The 20,845-nt window shown below is 42.9% G+C and overlaps 1 protein-coding gene and 1 pseudogene across 4 annotated transcripts in view; both read right to left on the bottom strand.

Moving 5' to 3' along the window:
- The window catches only part of GRIA1 (glutamate ionotropic receptor AMPA type subunit 1), a 304,809-nt gene that overhangs the window by 161,690 nt on the left and 122,274 nt on the right, over positions 1-20,845 (bottom strand). The gene's annotated exons all lie outside the window — the stretch shown is intronic.
- Positions 104-14,518, bottom strand: LOC136121653 (adenosine deaminase-like protein pseudogene; annotated as a pseudogene).

Here is a 20,845-nt window from a genome sequence, read left to right as displayed (position 1 = left end):
AGAACCTTACTGCATGAAGAAGTGAGAAAACAAACCTCAATAATTTGGTCCATTGTATGGACAAGAACACCAAAACACAAAACCAAAAAAGCAAAACTGTGATTCAGCAGTAGGCAAAGGTGCTGGCTCTGCAAGGGTCTGGGGAGAGGGAAAATGCAAACAGGGTGAAGGCAAATGCAAAGGAATATGTAGGTGCATTTAGTTAATTCTGGAAGTTGTCTGAATATCCAGCAGTGGCTGGTTAGCCTCAGATGTTGCCCAGATGAGCTAGATAATGTTCAGTGCATTAGGAATCATAACGAGAGTAAAAGCTATCATTCATTGAGTATTTGCTAAACACTTGCATTACTAAACATTTGTCTTAATTAATTTCTTTATTCCCCACAAAAAAGATACTAGTACCTCCTGTTACAGATGAAGATACCAAGGTTCAAGGTCACACAGACATGGCAGATCTGGACGTCAAAATCAGGTCATTCTGAACTTCAACTCCGTGCTTGTAGCCATTCTGTCTTCAGAAAAGCAAACATAGACATACCGACTTCCTCTTTTTACTGACTACCCCGTGATGAAGGGAATTTCATTGTGGCCCTTTTCCACTCATTTCATTTCTTCAAGATCCCACTTAAACACCACTGCTTCTGGGGGAACCCCAGTCAGAATCAATCCATCCCTCTCTGAGCTCCTGGAGCTTTTAGCTTGTACTTCCATTAGCGCGCTTAGCACTTTTTGTTTCGTGTTGGAGTTAATTGTGTCTGATCCTCCCTCCACTCTACACCCAGAGCAAGTTGTTTAGACTTTCGTTATGGCACTTAGCGTCTAGCATTAATGCTAGCCAAGGCTGGATTCGTCTCCTTTTTTTTTTTCCCACATCTTTATTGGAGTATAATTGCTTTACAATGGTGTGTTGGTTTCTGCTTTATAACAAAGTGAATCAGTTATACATATACATATGTTCCCATACCTCTTCCCTCTTGCGTCTCCCTCCCTCCCACCCTCCCTATCCCACCCCTCCAGGCATCACAAAGCACCAAGCTGATCTCCCTGTGCTATGCGGCTGCTTCCCACTAGCTATCTACCTTATGTTTGGTAGTGTATATATGTCCATGCCTCTCTCTCGCTTTGTCACAGCTTACCCTTCCCCCTCCTCATATCCTCAAGTCCATTCTCTAGTAGGTCTGTGTCTTTCTTCCTGTCTTACCCCTAGGTTCTTCATGACATTTTTTCCCCCTTAAATTCCATATATATGTGTTAGCATATGGTATTTGTCTTCCTCTTTCTGACTTACTTCACTCTGTATGACAGACTCTAGGTCCATCCACCTCATTACAAATAGCTCAGTTTCGTTTCTTTTTATGGCTGAGTAATATTTCATTGTATATATGTGCCACATCTTCTTTATCCATTCATCCGATGATGGACACTTAGGTTGTTTCCATCTCCTGGCTATTGTAAATAGAGCTGCAATGAACATTTTGGTACATGACGCTTTTTGAATTATGGTTTTCTCAGGGTATATGCCCAGTAGTGGGATTGCTGGGTCCTATGGTAGTTCTTTTTTAGTTTTTTAAGGAACCTCCATACTGTTCTCCATAGTGGCTGTACCAATTCACATTCCCACCAGCAGTGCAAGAGTGTTCCCTTTTCTCCACACCCTCTCCGGCATTTATTCTTTCTAGATTTTTTTTTTTTTTTTTTTTTTTTTTTTTTGCGGTACGCAGGCCTCTCACTGTTGTGGCCTCTCCCATTGCGGAGTGCAGGCTCCGGACGCGCAGGCTCAGCGGCCATGGCTCACGGGCCCAGCCGCTCCGTGGCATGTGGGATCTTCCCGGACCGGGGCACGAACCCGCATCCCCTGCATCGGCAGGCGGACTCTCAACCACTGCGCCACCAGGGAAGCCCTCTTTCTAGATTTTTTGATGATGGCCATTCTGACTGGTGTGAGATGATATCTCATTGTAGTTTTTGATTTGCATTTCTCTAATGATTAATGATGTTGACCATTCTTTCATATGTTTGTTGGTAGTCTGTATATCTTCTTTGGAGAAATGTCTATTTAGGTCTTCTGCCCATTTTTGGATTGGGTTGTTTGTTTTTTTGTTATTGAGCTGTATGAGCTGCTTATAAATTTTGGAGATTAATCCTTTGTCAGTTGCTTCATTTGCAAATATTTTCTCCCATTCTGAGGGTTGCCTTTTGGTCTTGTTTATGGTTTCCTTGCTGTGCAAAAGCTTTGAAGTTTCATTAGGTCCCATTTGTTTATTTTTGTTTTTATTTCCATTTCTCTAGGAGGTGGGTCAAAAAGGATTATGCTGTGATTTATGTCACAGAGTGTTCTGCCTATGTTTTCCTCTAAGAGTTTGATAGTTCCTGGCCTTTGTCTCCTATCTTATACAATGAGCACAGGAGCTGTGTCTTAGGAACATTTCTGTGTGCCCGGCACTTAACAGAGCTTTGGAAACTGATGCTCTCTAAGTGAGGCTGGTTCACACAGCTGGTTTCTTCATTCTGTCTCATCTGTCGACCGTGACCCCTCCCCAGCTCTTGTGTACTTTTCCTTGTACCCTTGGTTAGGGTCACTGAGCAGTGCCAGGCAGAGGTCAGGGACTCCTGTGTGGAGTATCTCTCAGATCACTGAGAAGGTGGGCTATTGCTTTTTCTCATGCCACTCTTGTTCCTCTGGCCCTCTCTCCTCCAGTGGAGACCTGTCCGCGTAAGTATCATCAGAGTTCACTTCAGGGAAGGGATTGCTTGTTCTGTTCTCTTACTCTGGAGTTAGTGATTTCCTTCTTCCTGAGGAAGAAAGGCTCCGATCCCTGTGAAAAAATCTTTAGAGATCATTTTTCAAAGGAGGGCGGCTTCAAGGGCCACCTGGGACACTCAGGTCCATATACTTATATTCACTCCCGGCTGGACATCTAGATGGCTAAGAGCACAAGGTTTGACGACTGACAGACTGGATTCAGTTCTCCACTCCCATCTCTTGGGCAAGTTAATTAGTACCTCTGAAACCTTTGCTTCCTCATCTGTATTATAGAAATAATAACAATGCCCACCCAGTGGGTCTGCTCTGAGAGTTAAATGCATTGAAATTGTGTTCCTAGCACAGTTCCTGGCTACCACTGTGTCTGTTGCTACAGTTGCTATTGTCGCATTGTTGTTGGTGTTTTGTAAACAGCATCATCTGGTCGCTAAGAGAGATAAGAGCAACATGCAGCTGAAAATTTGACCTCTGCCGTTAGTAGGAGATGCAAAATCTCCTACTCACATGTAGCGTCTAGTTGGGAGCCTAAGAATAGCGGTAATTAAGTTTCTGCTTAAAAATAACTTGCACGGTTTTAGGCTTTCAGAATCGAAGGTGCTTTAAAGAGCATCTTTATCAATTGTGCCATTTTACAGAAAACAGAAGCTCAGAGAGGAGAAATGACATTTCCAGGGTCAATCAGCCATAAAACAGTCATACTGGGGCTCCAACTCAAGCCTTCTGACGCCAGTCCAGTGTATTTCCCACTGAGTATCCCTTGAACTACTGCCCTTTTCTTAGATTCAGCCATTGTGTACCCCTTCAGCATTCCCACCAGTTCCTATGGTAACCTGGGCACCATCTGAAGGTGCTGCTTTGTCCGGTACTGAGAATGACAGTAACACATCTTGCTACACAGACATTCCTGAGATGAGCCTATTTCTTTATGCAGATGAGCTTCCACTCCATTCTCACTGTCCCTTAGCATCACTCCTACAAAAGCTAATTCTGCTGAAACTAATGTGCTAATGTATATATTAGTCCCGAGGGTTAAGGGACTAGTCCTTGTGTTCAAATGCTGTGATTGAACTCAAATGCTGAGGAGAATTGCACTGGCATTCTGGGCTGAGCTTCAGGAGCACAAAACATAAGGAAAATTGGCTAGATTTGTCTCTCTCCACATTAAGGGAGCATGGTCAAGGCCTAGCATAGCTGGTAGAGATGAGAAGAAGTGAGGCATTGGGTGTAAACCACCCAAGCTGCAGCTCTGGGGAAGAGACCCCAGCCCCGACCCATCGGGTAGCACTTGCTCGTGGAACCCACTGGACATACGCTCTACTGTACACATGTACCTAAATATACCTTGCCCTTGACCACCTGCAGACTTTGCTTCACACTGCTCCTTCTGCTTTCTTCTATTATTTAAGAGTACATAGGACTTTGTATCATTTAAGCAGTATTTTTATATCCACCATTTTGCTGAATCATCATAACCACCCAGTGAGGCCAGTACTTAGCACTGCTATTTCACAGGTAAGAAACTGGAGATCAGAGGCCTGAAAGGACTTGCCCAGGGCCGTAAAACTCATCTCTGCAGTCAGATCTCCTTCGTTCTCCGGTCTCCAGGGTCAGTGGCTTTCCATACGTCAGGGTCAGTAGAGCCACCGGACTGATCCTGGACTTGGGCACCAGGTCCCCTGCCTGGGTTTGAATCCTGGCACTTGCCACTTCCTTTGTGGTCTGTTACTCAGGTAATCTCTGCCTTAGTCTCTTCATATGCGGAATGGGAATAATCCTAGTCTCACTCTCAAAAGACTGACAGCAGTAAATTGGTTATTATGTGCAAAGTGCTTGGCAGTGCCTGGCACAAAAGACCTGCTCAGTATATGTTGCTATAGAAACTAAGCCGTGTCCTGTCTGAATTCCCTCCCTGCCAAGGCTCATCTGAAATGCCGTGAAGTGTGATTCTGACTTTTCGTAAATAGATGCAATTTCTGCCTCCTTTAGACCCTGCAGTCATTTGTACTTTGCTCATAGCACACAGTATGTTCTGTGCACTGGAGAGAACTGTAAGCTTGTTTTTCTCATCCTCCTCTCCCCTCGCCTGTGAGCGCTGTGGCTCAGAGAGAGAGAGCTCCCATATAAGTACATCCCCTGTAGCCCCTGGTGTGATGCTTGATGCCAAAGAGGAAGAAGTTGGCAAATGCTGGTTACACTGAATTCAGTCAAACCTAGAATTCCAGTTCCCTTGAAGACCTAGAATGTTAGGGCTGGAAGGGCTCCTTAGAGATTAGCCAATCCTGCACTAATGCCAGATAACTGGGTTGCTGAGAGGGGAAAGATACTTGTCCTAAGTCACATAACATATTAGTGGCAGAAGTAGGTATAGAAACCAGAGTTTGTTACTGCCCGCAGCCCTGGGCTCCACCCAAAGCACCGGGCTGTGTCTCTCTCCATGGAATGGAGGAGAAAATAGCCATGTACTTGAATTAGAGAGGGATGGGACAAGTGACAGCACACAGCTAAGCTTCGGGAGCAGAACTGCTCAAAGAGGAGGGATGTATTAGGGATACGCAGTCAGAAGCCTACTGGGGATGAAGGGTGTGGATAAACTGCGCAGGCAATAAGGCAGTTGCTCTGAACTGACTTGGTATTTCTCTGCTACACGAGTGTTATCAGGAGCCCTGCAAAGGAGAACCTTCGGAGTTCAGTGTACTCAACGCTAAGCTTTAAATGGTTCTCTTCCTCTTTTAGAACATGTAATCTTAACTGGAGATCCTCCACCTTGGGCTCCAGGGCACCTTCTTTGTGTTGGGATTTGTACATAGACGATGCTAAGATACAAAGATACACAGTCCCTGTACATCGAGGTCATTTCTTACAGTTCTCCAGGTGATTATCTAACCTGGTAGGGATGAGAAAGTTAAAGTCTTTCTCAGCCTGCGCCCCAGAGCCTCTTCTCCACAGACTACTGCCATGTTTTTTTCCCCTTGTTGAGGTTTCAGATAATGTTTAAAATGTAAAGTGAATCAGAGAGAATTCTGCCCTGGTCAGCAGGAAAGTGTTTTGATTCCCGGTACTGTCAAATCTTGTCTTCCAAAGTAAGATGAGGTAAGTCAGTCTTACGGTGATAAGTGATAAGCTGCCCCATCATCTCTGATGTACATGCTGGGGGAGGTGGGGAGGAGGACCAGTGAGAAGCTGGCTTCTGATGGCTGTGGGTGGAGGTTTAGGGGAGCTCTATAAGCAGGCATAGCCCTGGGGTGGGGGACTGCTGAGGTTTACACCCCACTGGTTCAGATGATGAAACGCAAGGCTGCCCACAACCACCAAGTGAGCCTCTGAAAATGAGGTGGCATGTTGGTTTGCCAAGTCATGGTTAATGAGAGATGAGTGTTCACAGCACAGGCTTCCTGGGGAGAAGTGTCCAGAGGGTAGACAGCTCTGACCTTGGGACTTTGGGGGAGGTCATCTTCTCCTTTTGATCTCTATGTCCAATGCATGAGCCACTTAAAAAATGGTTAATGTCAAGGATAAAAAGTGTTTATAAAAGTTCAATGTGAAGCTAATACAGGGAGAATTGAAAAAGACTTTTGGCAAAGGAAATTCATCCAGCAGTCATTTCCCACTACGGGCTGACTGGATGGTACCCATCGGATTCCTTCTGATTATTAGGACCAATTGTTCTTGTTGTGTTGCTGTTGTTGTCGTTTCAATGCATACAGTGGTTTAACAAATACACTGTGAAAATAATGTTTGATTACCCTTCAAAGAGCTCACCTACCACCCTCCTAATACCATAAACCACGTGTGAAGAAAACTGGCACTGACTTATTACCATCTTTGCCTTAAAGAGCCGCCCTCTCAATCGAGCCGCCCTCTCAATCCCTCTGACTGATAGCAACTTCCAAACTACTCCACAGATGAGCCATTAGGTATGTTGAATGCATACTTTTTGGGTGGCATTTGTAAATTTAAGTTTCCCCCCGGGCATGATAGAACCAACTTGACACATTACTTGTGAACAGTACCATTTTCTATCATATTGACATCGTCCATGTTGATGGAAATAACAGAAGTAAAAATTGAAAAGTGAATTGGCCTACAAATTGTGAAGTTTAGTAGATTCATAAGATTGTTCTTTATTGTTGTTTGTTTTTCACAGTTACACTTAATCAGCATGTTCACTTTTTAAAGAAAACTTTAGGGACTTCCCTGGCGGTCCAGTGGTTAAGACTCTGCGCGTTCACTGCAGGCGGTGCAGGGTCAATCCCTGGTTGGGGAACTAAGATCCTGCATACTGCACAGTGTGGCCAAAAAATTTTAATTAAAAAAAAATAAAGAAAACTTTATTCCCTTTCTCCCTGAATGCTCCATCAGCTCATAACATCCTGAGCTGTCACTGACTACCTCCTGGTAATATATAATAGGCCCCCACTGATAGCCATAGAGCTATAAGTTCCTTGAGGTCAGAGACAGTCTTCCATGAATTAGAAATAGCTCTGCAGGTCTGTCCCTCTTTGTGCTAAGTCCTAGAGGCAGTATTCTGCAGTGCAGGGTCAGCAAATGCATGACGCATACACTCCCCTCTTCTGTACCCAAGGCAGACATCACTAATTGATCATGGCATTCTTTCCAGTTGAGCCCTCAGAGTCCTCATCATCAGCATTCCTGGAAGCCCGTACCAATTGGTCAGGATTGACAGGCTTGATAAAACCTGTTTTCCAGCCTAACCTTAATGGTTAAAAGCAAGGGCTTTGGAAATGGACTGACCTGAATTCAAATCCCAACACACCACTTACTCACAGGTTACGTGACCTGGAGTACAGTTGTCCAAGTGCCCTAAATCTCAGTTTTCTCCTAAAATGACCAATCCCTCTCATCCTTTGGAAGCCTAAATTTAGGCATTTCCTCCTCTGAGAAACCTCTGTTTGCATAAGACTGAGTGTAGCTGCCTCACCTAGGCCTCTGAAGACACCCTGAACTTGCACTTCATACTCCATCTCGCTGGAACGGTAATGGGCTCATTTCTTCTGATTTTCCCCATTGGTGTGTGAGCTCCCTGAGTGAGGGCAGTTAGACTCTCACAGTTGTATTTCCAGAGCTTAGCATTTTCAGAGCCTCTCACAGTTGTATTTTCAGAGCCTGTTTACCTGGTACGGTAAACAGCTGAAAACAGGTAACACCACTAAAAATAAAAACACCACATAAAAATCACTTAAAACAGGGCTAGGGATATGATAAATGCTTTATAAGCATTCGTTGTTTTCATATTTATTGTTGTGTTCTATAACTTCGAGGCTCAGAGAAGAAAGCTTACCACAGAGCTAACTTTTAGACATGTATGGTTTAATTTTGGATTGCTGTCACTCTTTGGCTGCAAGGGTACCAAGGGTATCTATACTTTCTGAATCTTCCAGGAGTTGCATTCCTTGAAACAGGGCCATATTCTTCTTTCTCAGCTCTGTAAAACCTAACACGGGGCCATATACACAAGAGGTCTATTTGAGATGTTTCGGGCTACACCTGTCATGTTTGCTAACCCTGGTGTCCCCCAGCCCAACCTTGCCTATACTAGCCCTTTAGGGAACTATACTACGTACTCTTCCAGGTTACTGGAACCCTGTCATTCTCTTTCGAGTACCCATAACGAACATATGAGCCCAGGAGGTCTGTCCTGGGATAATCACTTAACGGCAGTGGTTCTCAAACTTGAGCATGTAGTGAATCAGAATTCCCTGGAGAGCTTATTAAAATGCAGACTGCACTGCCCACCCCCAGAATTTCTGATTCAATAGGTCTGGGGTGGGGCTTGAAAATTTGCATTTCTAACATGTTCATGAATAACGCTCATGCTGCTGGTTCTGGACCATTCTTTAAGGATCACTGACTAATGGAATAAAGGAGATAAATAAAGAATATCTTGCCTAGAGAAGAAACCTTAAGTTCTATATATCAGCTTCTGGATTGGTGATGATCTCCATCTGAATCCTGCAAGCTGTATTTGCAAATGATTCTCATTAATGTCAAGGAAATTTACACATAAGTATCAGCTGTAGGACCTTGCTGAAGGATGAAAAAGCAGAGGTTCTAAATTTTGCTGATGGAGTTTGCAATTCTCCCTCTTAGTTGACAACTCATGAAACGACTTGATACTTTAACATCTCACAGTTAATATCCTACTTTTGCAGGATACTTTATGTTTTTCCAGAGTGCTCTCATCCATGTTATCACATTTGGTTTTATAATAACTGTTTACAAGCAGAGAGATAGGCAGGAATTAGCATCTCTTTGAATGACAAGGCAGAGTAAACCAGGATCCCGAATCCTCGACTCTTGGCCAGGTCTGTTTCCGTGACACTGCATAGTCTATGGTGCAAGTGTAAGTTCTGCCTTTGAACTCCCTTCGTGTACCAAACCCTAATATATTTCAGTTTGTTACAGACGTTTTGAGCTCGAAGATACCACAAGGAGATGTACTAATCCGAAGTTTCTTGGGCATTTGGAGATATAGATTCCATGGAAAACCTCAGGAAGGCTTTGGACTCTTTTCTAAAACAATACAGATGTATAAATATGTGATACAGTTTACATATAGTTTCAGGTTGTACAAAGCCCTCTTAAAGTTGAGGGCCACCATGTTTTATGACTGAGAGGCACCGTTCCCAGTGAATTAACTGTAGCCCTGTCATATCCATCCACAAACCATAGAGAAAGAACAGAGGCCACATAGTCACTGTTTTGGTTGGTTGGCTGGTTGTTTATGTGATCTTAAACAGATGAGCAAACTGAGATTCAGGAACCCGAGTGATTATTTTTCAGGTACCACAGTCAAATAAAGGCAGAACTAGAGTGGAAACTAGGACTTCCAGAGGCAAAGAGGTATTGTGGAAGAGGACAGGCTTTGGAATCAGGGAACCTTTCCATCTCAGCTTATACTGTTTACTGGCTGTTAAGACCTACTTAACCTCTCCAAGATTTCATTTCACCATTTTACAAATAGGAATCAGAAAATCAAATAGTGTTTAAAAACTATTTTCTGATAGGGTGCTTTTAGTCTAAGGATTAAATGAAAGAGAATATGTCAAGTGCTAACACATGTTGTGGCACCCAGTAATCATGAATTCCCATCTCCCAGGCTGTCTTCTCAGCTCAAGTTCAAGTGTAACAATTGGATAAATTTTCCTATCTCTCAGGACAGGTAGATACTACCTCAGGTTGACCAGAGACTGTATACCCTCAGGTCCTCTGGATCATATAAACCTATATATGATGTCATTACTTATGACTCTGCTCAGGTGCCCTGACATTCCTCTACGTGCTTGCACCATTGTCCCATGTAGAATCTCAAGGATATTTGTCCCCCATCTAAGCATGGGTGCAAAAATAGAAAAGTCTCACCAAAGGGGAAGAAAGCCCAGACTACCGTAGTGTCTAGTTATTCCAACATTTTTCAGTGCTTATTTCAGCTTGTGCAAGATTCATTCTTCCCACTGCAAAAGAACCACATTATACTTCCTAACCTACAGCGGGTAATGATTTTCACCCTGAGTTTTCATTCTGTATTTGCATCGAGTTCACATTTAAAGTGAGGCAGAACTTATAGGTCACTTCACTGTATACATTTCCTTGTGTCTTATAATACATTAAAAACAAGATCCTTGTTTTAGCTTATTACTAAACCCTGGAATGCCGGGAATGGAAGGACCTATAGAGGCTTTATCTAACTCCCTTATATGACAGACAAGGAGAGGATGCTCTGGGGTGGGGGAATGTTGTCCTCAATCTCACAGTAAGGGTGTCAGCCGCAGAAACTACACTTGAACTTATGTTTCCTGACTCCAAATTCTGCATTCTCACCATTTTTTTTCCTGGTTTCTTGACTCTCCATTGAGCATTCTCACCATGTTCTTCCTGACCTGCCAAAGACTTTAAGATGCTCGAAAGACCAAGCGGTTGGGTAACATTTTCCTACTCTTAATTTCCTCCTACTCTCATTTTTTTTCCTAAAAAAAGTTTGGTGGACAGAGGGATGAAAGTACACATTCCTTTCTCCACTTCAAATAAATGACTGGTCCTGGTTCTGCCTGCCGCTATCATAAGTGTTCCATTATGCTCACTCTCACCCGTACCTTCCATAGGATGTGGGCAGCAAATCATCTTACTCCCCAGTACCACGAGCTACGCCACCGCCTGATTACCTCTCCTGTCTCTCAGCAGACACAGAGCCCACCTTCTTGGACTTCTTGAAGTTCCTTTATAGAGGAGCTCTTTCCCCAGGGAAAATGCCCTAAATCACTATTTAGAAGACTCCTCAACGCTAAATGACTGGCACGATGGAATACGATAACGAAAGCATTCCAATGACTGAAGTACAAGGATGAGTTTGGGGGTTCCTGATCTATCTCAAGACTCCATTCTCATTTTGTCTAATGACCTATAGGTACCACGGCCCCATCCCCATGGAATCTTGGGGAAAATATGCATCTTTAATGAGATATTTCCTTTCATTAAATAAGTTAACAGTAAAGAGAGAAAACAGTTTATACCAAACTGGATTTCTGACCATAGTCCTACCAAGCTATTAAAACCTGCCCCTGGCCTGAGTGAGGTCATGGCTGTGTGTTATCTAAGTCTGCACAGAGAGACAGCTGCGTGAACTTTATGAGGTCATTATTCTGAAATTCCTCCATTATTAACATTGTCAGGAAATGGCATCTTTGAGAAAGCAGTAAACAAATTTATCTTGTAAGTAGCTAAATAATTTTACGTATTTTCAAGAGAAAAACCTCCTAATAGGTTCTGTGCATGTCCCAACATTTGTAAAAAGAGCTTAATATACACAGCTTCAGCTTGGCCAATGTGGTAGTGTTGCAGATGGTAAATATTTTCAGAGCAAGGTTCTATTTTTTATAATTTTTTGTATTCTGAATTTCCTGGAATGGAACCCGGTACATAGTAGACATATGGTAACTGGTTGTTGATTAATAATTGTGACCACTGGTGTATATGATAACTCCTGTAAGGACTCCTAAGGTCGTAGGGTGTTTTACTTGTTTTTGTTTGTTTTGGTTCCCAGACAGCTTCATACTTGGTGAGACTGTAGTCTCTACTGGACCTTCCCGTCGTGTCAGCTGTCACTCCTCCCTCTGTCAGCAGCCAGTGCCTGCTCCTCCAATCTACCCTCACCTGCTGTTTTTCTTATCTGACATCTGTTGTTAACAAGCTCAATAACCCAGCCTGTTAAATCACTCACCTGACATTTATACAGTTTTACAATCAACATGCATTTCCCTGCAGGGTGTAAGAAGAATGGTAATTCTTTCATCTGCATTTGTATACCAGAAGTTTTCTAAAATTTCAAGGTTGCTTAAAGTCTGAAAGCTGGTTAAATGCGGACGTACATAGGTTAAAATGCAAACTACCCCCACAGGTTATAATATGCTTAACTAGAAAGTTTGTACTCTTGATTCCATCTAGCAAACCCTGCATCCTAGCCTCGCAGAGATTTCTAGTCCATCCCCTTCTGCTCTTGCCGAAGTGACACAATTAAGGCAAATTTCAAACCAAATAGGTCGTCTCTGGGAAAAAAAACCAATACACAAGAAATCAAATAATCCTATGTTATCCCCCAGTTATTACTACATCCAACCTGCACATAAGCCCAGACTCTTTTGATAATCATAATAGGATTTGGGCATTTAAGTTGAAGGATCAGTTTGAAAAAAAAATCACAGTGGCCAAAAACATGGGGTGCCTGTGAGGGTTTTTGGGGTGGGGGGAAGAGAGCGGTAGGTAGGTAGTGCTGCCAGCCATTTAGGGTGGTAGGAGCATCACAAGGATTTAAGGGGAAGAAGACAGGAGGGAGGGTAAACTCAAATAATAGATGTAAAGAGAAGGATAAGCAGTTTTAATGGGCCATGGAGACCAACTGTAGTATGAGATGAGATGGATGAACTACTCTGGTGTATACTTTAGTTGGCTACTTCTATAAGGTCTTATGGACTGAAAGTAGGTACTTCAATGAAGATCAATGGCAAGAGACCAATTAAGGGATCACCTATACCGGCACACCCGCTCTCCCTAATCCCAGTCACAAGGACCAAATCACATCTTTTCACATTTCTACTTGGGCAACCTTAGGAAAAGACTAGATGGCTAGACATAGAGCCCAAACGGGTATCATACTTTTAGACAAAAAGATGTCTAATGACACACCACTCTTCTCCAGAGAGAATAAGAGACAGCAGCCCACACTCCCAGGGAATCATTTCCTGGGAACAAAATGGCAGCCATCGTACAGAGCTTCACCTGTATGTTTAGTGGAAAAGACATACACACTGGATTCAGGCACATACACTGGACTCTTCATTTTGACATTTAGCTCTTAAAAACAGGAACGGAGCATGGTTTCACCAGCTCTCTCCTTTTCTGAGCATTTTATACCTTGGTTCAGAGGAATCTCTCTCTTAAGCATGAAGTATCTATAGCCTTTTTTGCCAATGCCATGAATTGTCTTTATACCCTAGGGCAGGATGTTTCTCCATATCTCTGTACTTCTCGGAAGTGCACTTCTGCATAAAATGCCTTACTCTCCCAACTTTGCCTAATAATTATACTGGAAGACAAGTAGCAGCAGTAGCAACAGCAGTGGCCCTGACAAACCTTTGAATACTTACAAAGAACAGAGCACTCAGCTGAGTTCCTAATGTACTACTTCATTTTGATTTCCCAACAGTCTAATTTTTGTCATCTCAGTGGTATAGCTGAGAAAATTGGGGCTCAGAGAGAATAACTTTCCTGGGTTGACATAGTCCAAACGTCCAGACAGGAGTCTTAATGACCACATTGCCCCCCAATCCAACTTGAGAACATTTTTTTCTAAATGATATTTATATTTTTAGAACAGTACTTTTCTCCATATGGATTTTAACCTTGGGGGTGGGAGAAGAAGGAACAGAGGGTTGTCTGCAGGACCCGAAGCCTTACCCAGTGGTATCTGATGGTGTCTCACAAAGTCCACCAGATCCAGGGATCCTCCCTCAGGGGATCTGAGAAATGTCTCATGCCCGATTCTATCAGGATGCAGATCCAGGGGTACTTAGGTTTCTTTATTTTATTTATTTAATTTTTTTTTGCTCTGGAATCTCTATAAGATGTAACGGCAACTTCAGATTTGCTTTCTCAGCTTCTAAAAGAGGTTCTAAGAAGTCTTGTCCTATGGTAGGGTCTCCACCAAGGTCTAGTCCAAGAACTGCATCCTCAGTAGAAAGGAAGAACTCTTCAGCAAGCGTAGCAGTCTGCTTGGCTACTGAAGGGCCACCTCTTCTGTTGATTGCTATCAAATACCTAACGTCAGTGTCTGCATTTTCTCTTTCAGACTGTTTTATACTCTCAAGTACAGATTCCACATAAGTCTTTTTAGTCATTCCTTATAGCATTTTCTCCTCTGGGTATGCTCCTTAGTTTCAGGCACTTGACACCATCATCTGTGAATTCTTTAATATTTTTTGTAGCCATGAAAATATCTTCAGGGCCAGTAGTAAACTGATGAAAAATTTGAAACATCTGGAAGCATTCTTCTAAAGTTCTTTTCTTTCTCTTGTTAATCATAGTCATCTCATCATGGGTTTTAAGACCTGGCTTCTTGGCTCTTAATTTCTTCACGGCTTTGGAACTAATGGATCCATTCAAGTGGACATGAAGTTACATTTTAGGTAATTCCAAGTAAAAGGTTGTCTTCTAGCGCCGTTGTTCTTCTTCTGATTCCATCATAATTTAGCAGAATGGGTCTCTCTTCAAACACTTCCATTCTTGTTATACACAATACAGTGTACTTCAGTCAGTAGGTTTTGTGGTCTTGAATCCTTCAGATCGCTTGTGCTCATTTTGATAAGATTAAGTGTTTATGCAGCTCTGGGCTCAGCTTCACCACCATGGTAGACTTCCGCCTTCAGTCTCTCCTGGTCTTGGCCCTTGCAGCCCTGAGCATAGGGCAGGGGCAGTACTGAGCACCAGTGACAGTCGCGCCCTCAGCAAGAGTTCCCTGTCTGCGAGCAGGTACGTGTAGGACCCCTCCGCCATGTTGACATTTCCGGGATCACGTCGTACACCGCTCATCCCCTGAGGCCGTTACCTCCACACATGCGCAGTGTAGCACTGAGTAAGCATCTTACCCGACTTTTCAGCAGTTCTTTGTCTTGGAGCTTCAGTTAGTGCCCCCAAATATCCTACTTCCTTTGAATTCTGCTGTATATTAGTTGGATCCATATACGGCACTTTCTGCCTAAAATTAATTTATTCCATAAATATTTATGAAATGACACACTGTATGTCAGGCACTGTACTGGACCTGGAAGGATAAAATATTATCCTGGAAGAACTTGAAGACTAGTAGGTGGGAAACGCAATGATAAGAACGTGGGGTGAGAAGCATTACGATGAGGGGTCATGAAGAAGGGGATAACTAACCCAGCTGTGTAGTGTTGGAGAAGCCTTCCAGGAAGAAGTGTCACTGAATCTGGGATTTACACAACAAATAGGACTGTGGCAGGTGAAGAATGGAAATGTATTTCGGACCCAGGTCAGCAGCATATGTAGACCTGGAGAGGCTGAGTGGTGTTACTTGCAGTGCTCCCTCCGTCCCTGCCCCCACCCTCTAATACTGCAAACTCTTGTAGTACCAACATGCCTCTCACCCATAGATGATCTTGAAATAATCGGACGACTACATTTGGCATAGTTGATACCAGAGTCAAACAGACCTGAGTTTCAATCCTGGCTCCACCAGTTCCTGACTGTGTGACTGTGGTCAAGGACATAGCATCTCTAAACCTCAGTTGCTACATCTGCAAATGGAGACTAGTAGTAGTGCCATCACCTTAAGGATGTTACAAGTATGAAAATGACCTAATCATATATAAAGGGACATAGCACAGCACCTAGACAAAGCAAATCCCCAAGATGGTGGCTTTCATTGATAGTGGTAGTTGTTACCAGGTCCACTAGACTAGGACCTCTCCATGAGAAGGAATCTGACTTATTTTTGTTTGTGTTCTTCATTGCGCCTTGAGCTGCATAGACTTGATGACAGATACTTAGTTAGTACCTGCTGATGGATTTGTTGATGTGCATTTTCCATTAATTCATTAAACAAATATTTATTGAGTACTTACTACGTGCCAGGCACTGTTTCACATGCTGTGGATACAGCCGCAAACAAGGCACCCTCCTGGAGCTTTCATCCTAGAATTCTGACCAGCACTTTTATACAATTGATGGTTGCTTATACTTTAGAATCAGGTTTGGAAAGTGTCATCCAAAGCATGAGAATTACCTAAATTGTTAGTGATAATAACTGTAAATTCACTTGATGTTTCTGGAGAACCTGATTCCTTATCTTAAGTCCTCTTCAATGGTTCAGTATTTTTCCACCTGCCACGAGGTCCTGCCTGAATCTAAAACGATGATTTCCACTTCACTCCACAATCTACATCACAGAGTCCCTCTCATAGTCCTTATCAGCAACAGACCGATTTGTTAATTTGCTTCTCTTTGTTTTTGCTGCATTCTGCTGGTACCCGACAGGCTCTCTGTTTCCATTAGAAAGAGGAGTGGATTATCAATCAAGCAATTTAAGTTTTAACCTCAGTTTTTCCGCTATCAATTTGGATAAATTTTTCATTTACTCCTTCAGTGAATATTAAAGGAGCACTTCATAGAGACACACAGCATGGCCTGGTTGAGCGTTCAGGCTTTGGGGTCAGAATGCCTGGGTTAGAAACTCGCTCTGCTACTTTCTAGCCATGTAATAGTGGGTGGGTGACTTGACCACTCATACCTTCCTCCTAGGATAGTTGTATTAAATGAGTTAATACATGTAAAAATCTTAGAACAGTGTCTCTGAAACTTGCAAGTTCTCAGTAAATGTTAGACACTATTATTACTTTCTTGTTAATATCTGTTGTAACTATCAAATGGCAGGCACTGTATATGGCAGTGAAGAAATAGTGGGGGTGGGGTGGGGTGGAAGGGACATGGTGTGTGTCCCTAGAGATCTTGCTTTCTGATAGGTGAAGAGACATTAAACAACTAAATACATAATTACAAATTTGATGAGTGCCAGGAAGGTGGTCTAACGAGTACCATTTGAGTTGAGACTTAAAGAATAAATAGAAGGTCAAGTGGTGAAGAAGAGGTGTGTGCCTATGTGTGAAAGCCTGTGTAGGAAGAAAGAAAAGCATGTGTAAAGGCCCTGAGGCAGGGACTGAAAGGTATGTGTGGTTACAGTGTGGAGACTGAGGTGGAGATGTGGCTGACACAGAGGGCAGGGTCCAAGCCATGCAGTGCTGGGTGATGCCTGTGGAGCTTGGAAGTTTTCCTGAAGGCAAGGAAAAGCCATTGATGGCACATGGTTTCCTTTCTAGCACACAGATTTCTCAAAACTAAAGTGAGAGGACTGTATTAAAAAGCTTCTTAAGCCTCTTTGACACTGAAGAATAGGAGATTCTATAGTGACTACCAAAAATAGAGGCAGTTTCTTGGGAAAAGTAGAAAGAAAATAAAGAAGTAAGGAGGGTGTGGAGGAAGAAGGGGAGATAAGAAAGGAGGAAAGAAGCAAATGACTAAAACTTCAGTGGAGACATGAAGTCTGGAAATGAACTGTTGAATATTCAATACAGATACAGACTCAGTACATATTACATCTACGGGTGTGTAGGTGTGTTTGACTTACGCACGTATTTGTACGTTCACTGATTTGGCAGGAAACAAAACCGGGGGAGTCTTTCCATGGAAGACAAATAAAGACTAATGGGCTGGAAAAGTTGGAGAGGGGGGAAAATGCTGTGTCAATCATTTTGGGTAAATGCATGATTGCTGGATATAAAGATGCTTCTGGAACAGCTCCTGCTGGAAAGCTGGTGCTCAGGAATTGAAATGCTGGCTGCGTCATGGTTCAGTGGCTCCTTTCAGGAGCTGCACAGTGGAAGTCAAACAGAATTGCGTTAGAAAAGGAGTGCTTGAGAAAGGACTCTCTGGAACCGAAAGTTTTATTGGAAAATGGAAAAGAAAAAGGAGTTTAGTCCAAAAGAAGGACTGACTCCAAGAATTCTGATTTGTTCCAGACTTCAGGAGCCCAAAGGCGCTTGAACACTTCTTGCCTTGATGTTTAGATGTGGCGGTGAAAAGAGGCACGCAAAGCAGTGAAAATCAAAAAGTGTTTTCTGGGCCCAGATTTTTCATTTCCAGCTGAGTAGGGTCGACATTTAAGGATTTTTGAAGGGGAAACGCACACCAGTTCGACTCTGCAAATGCTTTATAAAGCTAATACCACCTCTGGCTCTCAGTACTTGCTGTTGATTTGGGCATGTGTGGTTGGGTATCTTTCGACTCTTGTAGCAAATGCTAGGAAAAATACTGATTTAAGTTACCCCAGTGCAATGGGAAGTAAAAGGAGCCCCTTCTGGTTGATGAAAAGTTCTTTTCTGATAAGGAAATAACCACTAGCAATGTGTCATATTCTCTTAACTACTTCCTGGTTTGCCAGTGCTCAATTAGCATATGGCTGATTTGAGTTAATAACAGCAGCTGCCACTTAATGGGCATTTACAATATGTTTTAGGTACTGAAAACACATTATCTCACTGAATCTTCACAATACTTTATTAAGACAGCTTCTTACATTCCCATTTACACACAAGGAAACAGAGGCTCAGAGAGGTTAAGGAATGTTGCTGGGATTGATACGCAGATCTGATTCCAAGCCCATACTCCCTCTGAGCCCGTATTTTCTTATCTGTAAAGTGGGGGTGGTTAATAATATGATCTTTAAATTCTCGTGTTCCCACATCTCCCTGAGTGAGACTGCAGATTCAGCAAGTTCACTGGTATTTCTGTTTTTCTCACCATGGAGCCCTCTCTCCCCATCCATTCTCGGTGTTCCAATGCATTCAAAGACTTACTCCTATCAGACCTTGTTCTGGGATCACTCATCCCCACTAAGGGGATGGTAGATAACAGGAATCAACATTTAGCAATAATTCTTTACTTTGCTGCTGCTGGCAGTCAAGGGCTTATACTCTCCCATTTCAGACCACCCAGCGTCATTGGGAGGCAGACAAGGTGAGCATTCTCTCAGGTTGCAAATGAGAAACTAGGGCTCCTGCAGGGAAGGTGAGTCAGCCAAAGCCACATAGTGAGTTAAAAGCAGCATCAGGACTACAGGCTCACATCTCCGAAGTCCTGGACTGTCACCTTTTCCAGCAAAGGTGAGTTCCAAGCTCAGGGGCCAGGCAGGAAGCGTAAATGAACAAATGGACAGGTGAGAGAGCACTTCTCCCCCTGCCAGTGGTCACTTAGCTTTAGCCAGAATTCATCAAATGAGGAGCAGGTCCAGATCTTTTTAATTCTTTTTTTAAGAAAAACTTTACAGAGAATCTGGATTTTAATGTGCAATGCCATGATTTTGTAAAAGCTGCCTCAAATTTTATTTCAAATCTTTGTGAGAGCCAGCCATCACACATCTGTAAGCTAGAGCAACTACTGGGCACTTTTCTACTTCTGTCTCACACTGAAGAAATGAGAGTTTGAATATGGATGCAGAGGTATCTAGCTGACAGCCCTTTCAACCACAGGAATGCCTATTCCATGGGAGATCCAAACCTCAATCAAGAAAACCTCAGAGAACAGTGAAGATTTTGGGTCCCAAACAAAAGAGGGTCAGACAGAGACACTCCAAATCCCAGGAGCTGAGAAGATTGTACCTGCAGTGTGATAGTCAACCAGCTCTCCAGAGAAAAAGAAAAAGAAAAAGTAGCATCTGCCAGTTTTCATGATGCAAATATTCCCACCATAGCCAACAGCTACTGACAGTTTAACAACCAGTTTGCAAAATTCGTGAATATTTAACAGTTGGCTCCAGATATTTAATAATTGGTACACCAGAGTCCAGTGGTTCCAAAATGGTTGCATATCATAATCACCAGTGAGCTTTATAAAAAATTCAGCTTCCCAGGCCTTTCCAGATCTACTAAATCAGACTCTCTATGGGTGGATCCTAGGAAGTTGTGTTTTCAAAGAGCTTTCTGAAATGAGCAGCAAGATTTGGAAATCCCCAATGTAATCCCCACATCCAACTAGGAAAGAAATAGTCTTGTGAAGACAGCCTGTTTAGAACCTTCAATGCAAGACTATAGTACAGAGATAAGAAACCCAGGGCTCTGAGAGAGAAAAGATAAGCATGTTAAATATTGTTAAGTAATTAAAATAATAAAACAAATTTAATTATAAATAGCAGTTTTTGAGACCAGCCACTGTTCTAGGTACTTTACATGCATTATTTTTTTAATCTTCACCCTACGAGATAAGTATAACTATTATTTCTATTTTATATATTGGAAAAGTACAACACAGAGAAATTAAATAACATGACTGAAGTCACATTGTTAGTATACAGGAGAGCTGGGATTGGAATCCAGGCAGCCTGGTTCTGGAAACTACACTCTCAACCAAAATTAGGGAAAGTACCTTCTTCCTGAGAGTAGAGATTATTTTGCATAGAGTAGCTGTACTCAGAAATTTTTCATCAAATTAGACTGAGCAAAAGACAAGAGTTCATTTTTTCTTCCTCCCCCCCCCCCGCCCCCCGGTACGTGGGCCTCCCACTGTTGTGGCCTCTCCCGCTGCGGCCATGGCCCCCGGGCCCAGACGCTCCGCGGCATGTGGGAGCCTCCCAGACCGGGGCACGAACCCGTGTCCCCTGCATCGGCAGGCGGACTCTCAACCACTGCCTGGTTGAGAAGGGGAGCCCAGGAGTTCATTTTTTAAAAAGGTCACACCCTTCTGTATTTCCCAGGGTATCTGGAAATCTTTGTAAGCTATTATTCCATTTTAGTGACCCTTTGACAAAGTCTATTCTGAAGCCACTAGTCCTTGAGCAGATAAATTTCCTGATTACTGAACAGAAAGAGTTGAATCTTCTATCTCATTTTTTTTGTGGTTTTGTTTTCACTCTACTTGGCACCCTAATAGCATTAACACTCCTTATACTGACTCTGGAAGTGCACTCCACACCCTGTGGGAGCTATACACCATCTGTTTCTA

This window comes from Phocoena phocoena, chromosome 3 (genome assembly GCF_963924675.1).
Source record: "Phocoena phocoena chromosome 3, mPhoPho1.1, whole genome shotgun sequence".
Classification (NCBI taxonomy): Eukaryota; Metazoa; Chordata; class Mammalia; order Artiodactyla; family Phocoenidae; genus Phocoena; species Phocoena phocoena.
Note: the sequence above shows the minus strand (reverse complement) of the source record. Positions and strands in the feature narration are given on the sequence as shown.